Consider the following 13,738-nt stretch of genomic DNA (forward strand, 5'->3'; position numbering starts at 1 on the left):
CCAGATCACTCAAAGAGTTAAAGCAAGACATCTGGACTGTGTAGATAGGCTTGAAGACGTTTCGCTGCTAATCCAAGCAGCTTCATCAGTTCTGTAAACTGACTGGTGAGGAACCAATATATACCCCTCGGTGGGAGTGACTAAGTGAAACTACCTAAAACAAAGGATCTGATAGTCCTGCAGATTAGTCTATGTAGTTGGACAGACAGTGATTGGCCCCCTGTGTCTAACGACTGGCTATCTGGTTCTAACGACTGGCTGTGAGAATGTTAATGAGTTCGGGTATGACCGATTAACGACCTATTGTTGTTATGGCTTTCTTGTAAACTGGGGTGAAACTTCCTGGGTATGGATGGGAGGACAGCATTGTAAGTGCAAGAGAGGTGATGTCTAAGTCCACCACCTATGTTGAGTGAAGGTTTTTCCTACTTAACATAGATGGCTTCCTTGACCCCTCTTTCGTACCACCTGTCCTCTCTGTCAAGAATGTGGACACTGTTGTCATCAAAGGAATGTCCTTTTTCCTTGAGGTGTAAGTGGACTGCTGAGTCTTGTCCTGTGGAGGTGGCTCTCCTGTGTTGTGCCATTCTTCTGTGGAGTGGTTGTTTTGTTTCACCAATGTAAAGATCAGAGCATTCTTCACTGCACTGGACTGCATATATGATATTGCTCTGTTTTTCCCTGGGGATTTTGTCCTTGGGATGGACCAGTTTCTGTCTCAGTGTAATCATGGGTTTGAAGTGGACCGGGATGTCATGGTTGTTGAAAATTCTTTTTAGTTTTTCTGATAATCATGATACGTAAGGGATGACAATGTTGCTCCTCTTCCTGTTATTGTCCTTTTTATTGTTAGTGGGTCTTTTTGTGGCTTTGGTGAGTTCCCAGTTGGGGTAGCCACATGTTTTTAGGGCTGACTTGAAGTGTTGTTGTTCCTTCACCTGTCCTGCTGAGATGGTGGGGACTGTCTCAGCTCTGTGATGCAGGGTTCTGATGACTCCCATCTTGTGTTCCAGTGGATGGTGTGAGTCAAACAGTAGGTATTGTTCTGTGTGGGTGGGTTTCCTATATACTTCCACATTAAGGCTTCTGTCATCCTCAATGTGAACAGTACAGTCCAAGAAGGATAGATTGTTTTCACTGGTGTCCTCCCGTGTGAACTTGATGTAGTGGTCCACTGAGTTGATGTGATCTGTGAAACGTTTCACTTCCTGGGTCTTGATCTTGACCCAAGTGTCATCCACATATCTGAACCAGTGGGAGGGAGGTGTTCCAGGAAAGGACATCAAAGCTATTCTTTCCACCTCTTCCACATACAGGTTGGCCACAATGGGAGACACAGGTGATCCCATGGCACAGCCATGCTTCTGTTGCCAATCATTTTGGGAAAGATGCCCTACGATTGGTGAGGGAACATGAGAAGACCTCCAGGAAATTATTGGACTACAGGAACCACCTACGGTTTCAATCTGAGATGCAGACAGGAGAAGCTGACATCAAAAAGCTTACATCTCACATCTACTGTTAAGGGACACAATGCTGATACCATCTTACATAGAACCCAGAGACAGCTCCTCAACGAGAGGATACGACAGACCAATTTCACCATAGATGCTCTACAGACCAAAACTGAACTTACCAAAAAACAGCTGGCCACCCTTCTACCCATCCAAGTGATGGATGACGTCACCAAACTAACCACAAAAATCCAGACCATTCAACGCAACAAGGGTAAGGAGAGACAAAAACTCAAATATCGTTATTCTACATCTAACATAACAGACACACACACATGGAGGAGACGGGACCACTCACCAGAACAGCAACACATCCAAGAGAAGTGGGTGAAGAACCTTTCAGACAGGGAATTGACCCAGTCAGAAAAGGATGTCTTGTCCAAAGGACTCAACTTTGCCATTTCACCACATCAAATCCCAGTAGTGGACCTCATAACAGCCACTGAGTCGGCCATCAAAAACAACAACCTGACTGAGACTGAAGCTGAACAACTCCGGATGAAGGTCACAACCACCCTCTCCAGTGCCAAGGTACCCCCATCCAATATTTCCACAGAGAAACGCAAAGCATTAATGCTGTTGCAGAAAGACCAGGAAATCATGATCTTATCTGCAGACAAAGTAAGATGCGCTCACTTGTATAGCCCATTTTTACAAGCAGTTTGTCTCAAAGGGCTTAACATAACATCAGCAACATCCTCTGCCCTTCGACCCTCACATCAACTAAGGAAAAACTCCCAGAAAAACCTTTAACAGGAAAAAATGGAAGAAACCTCAGGGTGAGCAACAGAGGAGGGATCCCTCACCCGGTGCATGCAATGGATGTTGTACAGACACGAAAGTGTCGTTCGTTATGCTTTCTTTTGATTTCAGTCCATGTGCCATGTTTCATGTTTGTCTTGTCATGTGTTTCCATGTTTTATGTTCAAGGTTATGTCATGTCCTGTTTTATTTTGAAAGTGTCTCTTCCCCTGTGTGCCCTGTTTTCATGTAGCTTTGCTTTGGTTTTCCTGTTGCGGACTGCAACTCGGAGCTCTCTGGAAAGAAGAGGGGAGGTGGAACGTGCTTTTTTGTCAACGAAGGTTGGTGTAAAGATGTCACAGTGTTAAGGAACTCATGCAGTCCTCATCTTGAGTCGTTATTCATAAACTGTAAACCATTTTATTCACCACGGGAGTTCTCCTCGTTCATCCTGGTCAGTGTTACAACACCTAGCTGACCAGGTATCAGACATGGAGGCAAAACATCCAGATTCCCTGCTCATCATTCTTGGGGATTTTAACAGAGCAAACCTCGGCCAAGAACTCCCAAAATACAGACAACAGATAAAGTGTCCCACCAGGGATGCTAACACACTGGACCACTGTTATACTGTTTTAAAGGACTCTTATCGCTCTGTTTCCCGTGCTGCCTTGGGTCTCTCTGACCACTGCATGGTCCATCTCATCCCAACCTACAGGCTGAAGTTAAAATCAGCAAAGCCTGTAGTGAGGACAATTAAGAGATGGACAGCTGAGTCAAAGCTGGAGTTACAGGCCTGCTTTGGCTGCACTGACTGGAGTGTCTTCGAGGCTGCTGCAACAGACCTGGATGAACTGACCGACACTGTGACATCCTACATCAGTTTTTGTGAGGACTCGTGTGCAGACCAAAACCTTCTGCACATACAACAACAATAAACCATGGTTCACCAATAAACTCAGGAAGCTGCGCCAGGCTAAAGAGGAGGCCCACAGAAGTGGGAACAGGGCCCTGTACAAACAGGCCAGGAACACACTGACGAGGCAGATCAGAGCTGCAAAGAGGTGCTACTCTGAGAAGCTGAAAAACAAGTTTTCAGCCAGCGACCCTACTTCAGTGTGGAAAGGCCTGAGAGACATCACCAACTACAGGAGCCCATCCCCCCACCCTGTGGGTAACAAGGGACTGGCAGAGGAGCTGAACAGCTTCTACTGCCGTTTTTCACACCCTTCTCCCACCCCATCCACAACACTCAACCTCTGTGCCATACCTGACACCTCCCCCTCCCCCCTCAACTCAGACCTCCTACCAGCACTGAAGGTCAATGTGGAGGAGGTGCATCGGCTCTTTCAGAGGCAGAAGACCAGGAAGGCTTCAGGACCTGATGGAGTGTCCCCCTCCTGCCTGAGAATCTGCGCTGACCAGCTGGCACCCATCTTCACCCAGATCTTCAAAAGATCTCTGGAGCTGTGTGAAGTACCCTCCTGCTTCAAACGTTCCACCATCATCCCAATCCCCAAAAAACCATCACGGGGTTGAATGACTACAGACCCGTCGCCCTGACGTCTGTGGTCATGAAATCCTTTGAGAGGCTGGTGCTGAACCACCTGAAGTTCATCACAGGCCCCCGGCTTGACCCCCTGCAGTTTGCCTACCGGGCAAACCGGTCGGTGGATGACGCAGTCAACATGATGAAAGTGACATATTTTGTCATTGGAGGGAACTCGCTCCAACGAAATTTGTGCTCTGCATTTAACCCACCCAAGTGACGTGCACACACACACAGCAAACCCGGAGCAGTGGGCGACCGCGTGCAGCGCCCGGGGAGCAGTGGGGGTTAGGTACCTTGCTCAATGGAACCAGCGATCCACCGGTTACGGGTCCGACACCCTAACCGCTGATCCACGACTGCCCCCAACATGGGACTGCACTTCATCCTCCATCACCTCGACACCCCAGGGACATATGCCAGGATCCTGTTTGTGGACTTCAGCTCTGCATTCAACACCATCATCCCAGAAATCCTCCGCCAGAAGCTCTCACAGCTCACAGTGCCGACCTCCACCTCTCAGTGGATCTACAACTTCCTCACTGACAGGAGGCAGCAGGTGAGGCTGGGGAGCATCATCTCCAGCACCAGAACCATCAGTACCGGCGCCCCCCCCCCCAGGGGTGTGTTCTTTCCCCGCTGCTCTTCTCCCTATACACAAACGACTGCTCCTCAGGGGACCCGTCCGTTAAACTACTTAAGTTTGCGGACGACACAACAGTAGTTGGCCTCATCAAGGACGGTAATGAGGCTGCCTACAGACGTGAAGTAGACCAGCTGGTCCTCTGGTGTGGTCAGAACAACCTGGAGCTTAACCCGCTCAAGACTGTGGAGATGACAGTGGACTTTAGGAAGAACCCACCCACCTTACCTCCCTTTACCATTCTCAACAACACAGTGTCTACTGTGGTCTCCTTTAAGTTCCTGGGAACTACAATCGCCCGGGATCACAAGTGGAAGTCCCACGTCGACCTAATCAGGAAAAAGGCCCAGCAGAGGTTGTATTTTCTGCGACAGCTGAAGAAGTTCAACCTGCCTCAGGAGCTTCTGACCATCTTTTACACCTCCATCGTACAGTTTGTTCTCTGCACTTCCATCACTGTCTGGTTTGGATCGGCCACCAAACAGGACAGAAACAGACTGCAACGGACAATCAGGTCTGCAGAAAAAATCATCGGGGCCGACCTGCCCTCCATCCAGGACTTATACCAGTCCAGGGTCAAAAAACGGGCAGGAAGCATCACTGCAGACCCCTCACACCCTGCACACAAACTGTTCGATCTGCTTCCCTCTGGTAGGCGTTACAGAGCTCTGTATGCCAAGACTACCAGACACAAAAACAGTTTCTTCCCCCAGGCTGTCTCCCTGATCTCCCCGTAAACCACCTGCCATTGTGTGAACCATCACACTGTTTGCACTACATCATTCCACTGTTTGCACTACATGTATATATATATTTTTTTCCCTTTCTTGTAAATACTTTATTCTTCATTTGTATTATTATTATTGCTATTTTGTATTTTGTATGGTGCACAGGACAGAGAAAAATCAAATTCCTTGTATGGTCACACATACTTGGCAAATAAAGCTGATTCTGATTCTGATTCTGATTGCTTTCTCCCTCCTGATGTGTGTCACCTGTGTCTCGTTGTCCTGTCTATTTAGTCCTTGACTTCCCATTCACCTTTGTCAGAGCATCTGCATTTCAATAGTTCAATTGAATTCAAGTTCAATATATACCCCCAATTCTGACAGGAAAGCAGTTAACAATATGAGAATGACATTACTAAAAAGATAAGTAAAACAAAATTTCAACTGTTTAGTTTCATTTTTGATACCACCTCAATATGGTTTTAGCAAGACCGAAATTATAATAATGAAATTATAATGAACTTCTATATCATTCATGTATGTTTTATGTGCTGTTGAAAATCACTATCCTATCAATTCTATTCATTTCAATTTCGGCCTGCAGGGAGAACCACCCCGCTGGTAGTCGGTGCACAAAAGAATGAATAAATGACAGGCAGATGTCAACAGTAGACATTGGGTTGGTCATCGAGACGGCTACAGTTCAACACGAAGATCTGGATGGAGCGATACCTGCAGAAAGATACAGAGAGACAGAGACAGAGAGAAAGGGAGGGAGAGACACAAAACTACGAGGAGAACAGGATACACAGTTAGTGACATAAAATAATGAATTGTATGTTAATCTGACGAGGGGAGAGGATAGAAGAGGAAAAGGAGGAGGGGGAACTGCTTGGTGGATCATGTTTGTGTCCCCCGGCAGCATAGGCCTATAGCAGCTTAGCTATGATAGAGATTTAAAGATTAACAGTTAGTCAGACCTATTCTACCTGTGGCTATATATCATGAGGTGAGTGTAACTATGCCTACCAGCCCTACACACTTTATTTGGTGCTAACTATATGCTTCACTAAACAGAAAGGTTTTAAGTTTAGTCTTAAAAGTGGAGGTGGTGTCTGCCTGTCGAACCCAGATTGGCAACTGGTTTCACAGTAGGGGTGCCTGATAGCTAAAGGCTCGCCCTCCCGTTCTACTTTTCTGAATTCTGGGAACTGTAAGTAAACCTGCACTCTGTGATCTGAGTGTTCTATTGGGAATATATGAGACTATTAGATGCTGCAGGTATGATGGGGCTAGTTCATTTAGGGCCTTATATGTAAGTAGGAGAATTTTAAAGTCTATTCTGAATTTTACCAGAAGCCAGTGAAGAGAAGCTAAGATGGGGGATATCTGATCCCTTTTACTGATTCCTGTAAAAAGCTGCTGCATTCTGGATCAGCTGCAGGCTATTAGCAGAGTAATTTGGACATCCTGACAATAATGAGTTGCAGTAGTCCAGCCTAGATGTAATGAAAGCATGGACAAGTTTTTCAGCATCACTCTAAGAGAGGATGCTCCTAATCTTAGCAATATTACGGAGGTGAAAGAAGGCGATCTTAGAGGTCTGTTTAATGTAATGCAAAAATGACATGTCCTGATCGAAGATAACACCGAGGTTCCTCGCAGTCGTACTGGGGGCCGAAGTAATGCCGTCCAGAGAGACAGTATTTTCAGGTATTCTAGTTCTAAGATGTTTGGGGCCTAGAACAATGATCAGCTGAGTACAGCGGAGTGTCATCAGCATAACAATGAAAGTTTATGCCATGTTTCTGAATAATATTTCCTAGAGGGAGCATGTATAAGGTGAACAGGATCGGCCCAAGCACTGAACCTTGTGGAACACCGAGGCTAACCCTTATATACGAAGAGGAAACATCATTAACGTGAACAAAGTGAAATCTATGTGTTAAATATGATTTGAACCAGCGTAGCGCAGTCCCTGTTATCCTAGTCTCATGTTCTAATCTGTGTAATAAAATGTTGTGATCTACTGTGTCGAAAGCAGCACTGAAATCCAGTAAAACGAGTATGGAGAGAAGCCCGCGGTCTGATGCCATGAGGAGGTCATTTGTGACTTTAACCAGTGCTTTAACTTGTGCTGTGATGGGCTCTGAAACCAGACTGAAACATTTCAAAGAGACTGTTCCTGTGTAGGTGATCAATTAACTGATTTGCGGGAGGTTGAATATCAGCCTATAGTTTGCTAAGATGTCTGGGTCAAGTGAAGGTTTTTTAAGCAAAGGTCTAATGACAGCGGTTTTAAACGCCTGTGGTACATAACCTGTTGTTAAAGATAAGTTGATCTGATCTAAGAGGGAAACCCCAATCAAGGGAAAGACGTCCTTGAGGAGCTTAGTTGGGATGGGGTCTAAGAGACATGTAGTTGGGTTAGATTTGTTCATGCTGGAGGTCAGCTCGGGGAGGTCTATGGGCAGGAAGCTGTCCAGAGATGGAGTATGATTAAAAGAGATTTCTAGAGATGGCACTATATCAGCTATTCTGGGGAGATCTTTATTGATTTTTTCTCTAATGTTATTGATTTTATTGGTGAAGAAACTCATGAAGTCTTCACTACTAAGAGCTGCAGGAATACAAAGCTCAACGGAGCTGTGACTCTTTGTCAGCCTAGCTACAGTGTTAAAGAGAAAACGTGGGTTGTTCTTGTTTTTCTCTATTAATGTTGAATAATAGGCAGTTCTGGCTTCACAAAGGGCCTTTTTGTATGCCAATAGACTGTCTTTCCAGGCCCTCTGGGATTCAGCTGATTTGGAGGAGTACCACTTCCTCTCCATCCGCCTTAATGTTTGTTTCAGTGTTCGTATATTTGAATTATACCAAGGAGCTAGCCTCCTATGATTTGTAACCTTTTTTTTCAGGGGAGCAACCATATCTAAAACTGTGTGCAATGTGGCTGCAGTGTTATTAACAAAAGAATCAATTTCTACAGGATTAACGTTTAAATCTGTACGCTCTGTTGTACTGGTATATGGTGCTGAGGGGAGCTGTGATGGGATTGCATCCCTAAATCTGTCTACATTATCTTCAGAGAGCCTGGAAAGATAGTCTATTGACATACAAAAAGGCCCTTCGTGAAGCCAGAACTGCCTATTATTCAACATTAATAGAGAAAAACAAGAACAACCCACGTTTTCTCTTTAACACTGTAGCCAGGCTGACCAAGAGTCACAGCTCTGTTGAACCTTGTATTCCTGCAGCTCTTAGCAGTGAAGACTTCATGAGTTTCTTCACCAATAAAATCAATAACATTAGAGAAAAAATCAATAAAGATCTTCCCAGAATAGCCAATATAGTGTCATCTCCAGTAATCTCTTTTAATCCTACTCCATCCCTGGACAGGTCCCTGGACAGGTTCCTGCCCATAGACCTCCCCGAGCTGACCTCCAGCATTAACAAATCTAACCCAACTACATGTCTCTTAGACCCCATCCCAACTAAGCTCCTCAAGGACGTCTTTCCCTTGATTAGCGTTTCCCTCTTAGATCAGATAAACTTATCCTTAACAACAGGTTATGTACCACAGGCGTTTAAAACCGCTGTTATTAGACCTTTACTTAAAAAACCTTCACTTGACCCAGACATCTTAGCAAACTATAGGCCGATATCCAACCTCCCGTTCCTATCTAAAATACTCGAAAGAGTGGTTGCAAATCAGTTGATTGATCACCTACACAGGTACAGTCTCTTTGACATGTTTCAGTCTGGTTTTAGAGCCCATCACAGCACAGAAACAGCACTGGTTAAAGTCACAAATGACCTCCTCATGGCATCAGACCGGGGGCTTGTCTCCATACTTGTTTTGCTAGATCTCAGTGCTGCTTTCGACACTGTAGATCACAGCATTTTATTACACAGATTAGAACATGAGACTAGGATCACAGGGACTGCGCTATGCTGGTTCAAATCATATTTAACAGATAGATTTCACTTTGCTCAAGTTAATAATGTTTCCTCTTCATATATAAGGGTTAGCCTCGGTGTTCCACAAGGTTCAGTGCTTGGGCCGATCCTGTTCACCTTATACATGCTCCCTCTAGGAAATATTATTCAGAAACATGACATAAACTTTCATTGTTATGCTGATGACACTCAGCTGTACTTATCCTTAAAGCCTGAAGAAACAGAGCCGTTAGCCAGACTCCAGGCATGTCTTAAGGACATAAAGGACTGGATGACCTCCAATTTTTTATTATTAAACTCAGACAAAACTGAGATCATTATTCTAGGCCCCAAACACCTTAGAAATAGAATAGCTGATAATATTCTCTCTCTGGACGGCATTACTTTGGCCTCCAGTACGACTGCAAGGAACCTCGGCGTTATCTTTGATCAAGACGTGTCATTTATTCATCACATTAAACAGACCTCTAAGACCGCCTTCTTTCACCTCCGTAATATCGCTAAGATTAGGAGCGTCCTCTCTCAGAGTGATGCTGAAAAACTTGTTCATGCTTTTGTTACTTCTAGGCTGGACTACTGCAACTCACTATTGTCAGGATGTCCAAATTATTCTATTAATAACCTGCAGCTGATCCAAAATGCAGCAGCTAGAGTTTTAACAGGAATCAGTAAAAGGGATCATATCTCCCCCATCTTAGCTTCTCTTCACTGGCTTCCGGTAAAATTCAGAATAGACTTTAAAATTCTCCTACTTACATATAAGGCCCTAAATGGACTAGCCCCATCATACCTGCAGGATCTAATAGTCCCATATACTCCCAATAGATCACTCAGATCACAGAGTGCAGGTTTACTTACAGTTCCCAGAATTTATAAAAGTAGAACGGGAGGACGAGCCTTTAGCTATCAGGCACCCCTGCTGTGGAACCAGTTGCCAATCTGGGTTCGACAGGCAGACACCACCTCCACTTTTAAGACTAAACTTAAAACCTTTCTGTTTAGTAAAGCATATAGTTAGCACCAAATAAAGTGTGTAGGGCTGGTAGGCATAGTTTCACCCACCTCATGATATATAGCCACAGGTAGAATAGGTCTGACTAACTGTTAATCTTTAAATCTCTATCATAGCTAAGCTGCTATAGGCCTATGCTGCCGGGGGACACAAACATGATCCACCAAGCAGTTTCCCCTCCTCCTTCTCCTCTTCTATCCTCTCCCCTCGTCAGATTAACATGCAGTTCATTATTTTATGTCACTAACTGTGTGTCCAGTGCTCCTCGTAGTCTTGTGTCTCTCCCTCCCTCCCTCTCTCTCTCTCTCTCTCTCTCTGTATCTTTCTGCAGGTATCTCTCCATCCAGATCTTCAAGTTGAACTGTAGCCGGCTCTATGACCAACCCAATGTGTATTGTTGACATCTGCCTGTCATTCCTCTATGTACCGACTATGGGCGGGGTGGTTCTCCCTACGGGCCGAAATCGAACTGATATGATAGTGATTCTCAACATCACATAAAAAAGAATACATGAATGTTACAGCAGTTCATTATAATTTTCATTACTATAATTTTCTTATAACTTGTGAAATGTTAAAATCATATTGAGGTGGTAGCAAAAGTGAAACTAAACAGTTGAGATTTTGTTTTGCTTATCTTTTTAGTAATGTCATTTCTCATGTTGTTAATTGATTTCCTGCCTGTACAACATCCATTGCACGTCTGCCCGTCCTGGGTGAGGGATCCCTCCTCTGTTGCTCACCCTGAGGTTTCTTCCATTTTTTCCTGTTAAAGGTTTTTCTGGGAGTTTTTCCTTAGTCGATGTGAGGGTCGAAGGGCAGAGGATGTTGCTGATGTTATGTTAAGCCCTTTGAGACAAACTGCTTGTAAAAATGGGCTATACAAATAAAGTTGACTTGACTTGACTTGACTTCAGAGAGGAATCTGGTATAGTAGACCTTTTTGTTGTGTGCTGTAAAGTCTGTTAGAGTTAGTTCAAAAATTACAAGTGAATGGTCTGAAAGGAGGGGGTTTTGAGGGACAACTAACAGGTTCTTAGTTTCTAGGCCGTAGGTGAGAACCAGATCGAGTGTGTGATTGTGGCAGTGTGTTGGTTCATTCACTATCTGAAGGAAACCTATGGAATCTAAAAGTGAACTAAAGGCTGTCTTAAGATTGTCAGAGTCAACATCCATATGAATGTTAAAGTCACCCACTGTAATGACTTAATCTGTACTGAGCACTAAACTGGATAAGAAGTCAGAAAACTCAGACAGGAACTCTGAGTAAGCAGCAGTAGGTGGGCGATACACAACAACTAGTAAAACTGGCTTTTCTGACTTCCAGTTTTGGTGGGACAGGCTGAGAGTGAGACTCTCAAATGAACTATAGATAGATTTAGGTTTGGGGATAATCTGAAGACTGGAGTGGTAGATTGCTGCCACTCCTCCTCCTCGGCCTGTGCCTCGAGGAACATGATAGTTAATATAACCAGATGGAGTTGATTCATTTAAACATACTCATCATCCCGTAACCAAGTCTCAGTGAGACAGAATATATCGGACTGATGATCAATAATTAGATCACTTACTAGGAGGGATTTAGAGTGGAGGGATGTTATTAATGAAAGGATGTTATTAATTATTTATTTAATTATTTATAGTAATTATTTCTACTTGCAGGACAGGGGTGTTCCATGCGGAGTGTGAGGGTTCTAACACCCCTGCTCGTAATAACCCTTCAACTGTGTCCTAGATCTCTTCCTCTGCCTCAGGTTTGAGGGGATACTGTCTGATCCACAATGGCTATTCTGTGTTTGTCTTGAATGTAATGGGATTGCAGTCTGTTAAACCCATGTCTGTGGGACTCTGAGGTAGTCTGGTAGGGTGGCTATCATTTCTGCAGCTAGCTGATGGTCAGTTTTTTCCCGCCCATGATGCCTAGCTATCTGTGTATGTTCTAGAATAGACACGTAGCATGCTGCGATATCAATGCGATATGTCTTAGCTGTGAGTGAGCAGTCAAGATGTGGGATTTGTGTGGGTATCCAATCGGTCTGAGCCAGAGCGCGTTTAACCACACCTTCCAGTTCTTTTGCCTGATGTTTAGGATGTGATGCTAGTGAGACATGAGGAACCGTCTCTTTTGACATCATATACCAATCTAGTTGATCTGCTGTGAGCGTGACTGCTGCTGCAACTCCCTCTGAAGCCACATATATGTTGGTGGAGTGTATTTGCCAATTTTTACCTTGTAGCTGTTTTTGGAACCCGTCTTGATCCCACTCAGTTTGCAGTCTGTCACATGGGCTGGGTCAGGGGGAGAGATGTAGGGCTCGAGTAGTGAGATCCAGGGTTTCCGCTGCAGATAGGCCGAGAGGATGCCGTTGTGCTCAGGTGTTTCAGGTTGCAGCAGAGCCCAGTAGATCTCCGCATACTGCTCCTCCACAGGCTGGAGGAGGTATTGCCCTGTGGTTCTCAGACCTGCACAGGGGAGTCTGGTGCTGTCTGGCAATGTCACTATGAGTCCGTCCGGGCTACACAGTATGGATGCCCCCAGCTTGATGAGGAGATCTCTCCCCAATAGACTGACTTGCACAGTGGGTACACAAAAGAATGAGTAACAGTTTGTTCCCTAATCTTTTTGGTGAGAGGTTTGGTGATTGGCAGAGTCTGACTTTCCCCAGAGAAGCCCATTACAGTGATAGTTTAGTCTGAAAGCATGTTCAGCGGGGGCAGAGCATTGATTGGCCCTCGAGTCTACAAGAAAAGGCAGTTCTTTTTCACTAACCTTTATAGACAGCATTGGGTCTGCCGTGTCAACGCTATCATGGTTTCTCTGTGGGGTGTGTCATTGCTGATGTGTTCCCCACTACTCCCAGTCATCCCAGTTTACCATGGGATACTTGCCTGTAGGTGCTGCTTGGTGATTGGGTGCCTGCTTTAGGCCTGGGCGTGGTGGACCTCCTCGACCTCGGCCCTGCCCTTGTGGCAGTATACTGGGTCAGTCTTCCACTCAGTGTCCTGGTTGGTTGCAGTAGTAGCACATTTCCTCCTGGATGTCCCCTTGGCGGTCCGCCCCTTCCCCCACGTCCTCTCGTCCATCCTTCTGTCCGCTGTGGCCAGCTCCCGGAGCCTCCTCCTCTGCCGTATGGTGGGTATCTCGGGCGGCTTTTTTCTATCCAAGGGGGAACAGGACCGGACCCTGAAGCTCTTTAATAGTGTCCCGCTCCAGTTGCTGTTTGTCTTGTGCTCAAGGAGGTGGTGCACTAAATGTTTTTCCCACACATGTGAATCACACCCTGGCATGTCTGGATTTCCTTTCATGGGACGACTGTGGAAGGGTCCAGATGGATGTCTCATTCTACCCCCAGGCATGAGAAAAACAGCGCTAGGGGAGGCGCATGGAGTAGGATACGTGAGAGCGGCACAGATGCTGAGAAACCTGGAGAACTGGTGGCATCCTCACTTGAAAGATATGGTAAAACACTGGGTAAGAACATATGAACTTTGCACCAAGTACAATGCCAGACCGACCGTCAAACTTGAACGGGGTAAGTATACTTTCGAAGTATGACCAGGAAAAGAAATTATCATAGATTACACAGATATGAT

At 45.2% G+C, this 13,738-nt stretch overlaps 1 pseudogene; it reads right to left on the reverse strand.

The window, feature by feature from the left end:
- Positions 1–269: 269 nt before the first annotated feature.
- LOC124050003 lies at positions 270–12,820 on the reverse strand (annotated as a pseudogene).
- Positions 12,821–13,738: the final 918 nt, after the last annotated feature.

This window comes from Scatophagus argus, chromosome 18, assembly GCF_020382885.2.
Source record: "Scatophagus argus isolate fScaArg1 chromosome 18, fScaArg1.pri, whole genome shotgun sequence".
NCBI classification, from domain to species: Eukaryota; Metazoa; Chordata; class Actinopteri; family Scatophagidae; genus Scatophagus; species Scatophagus argus.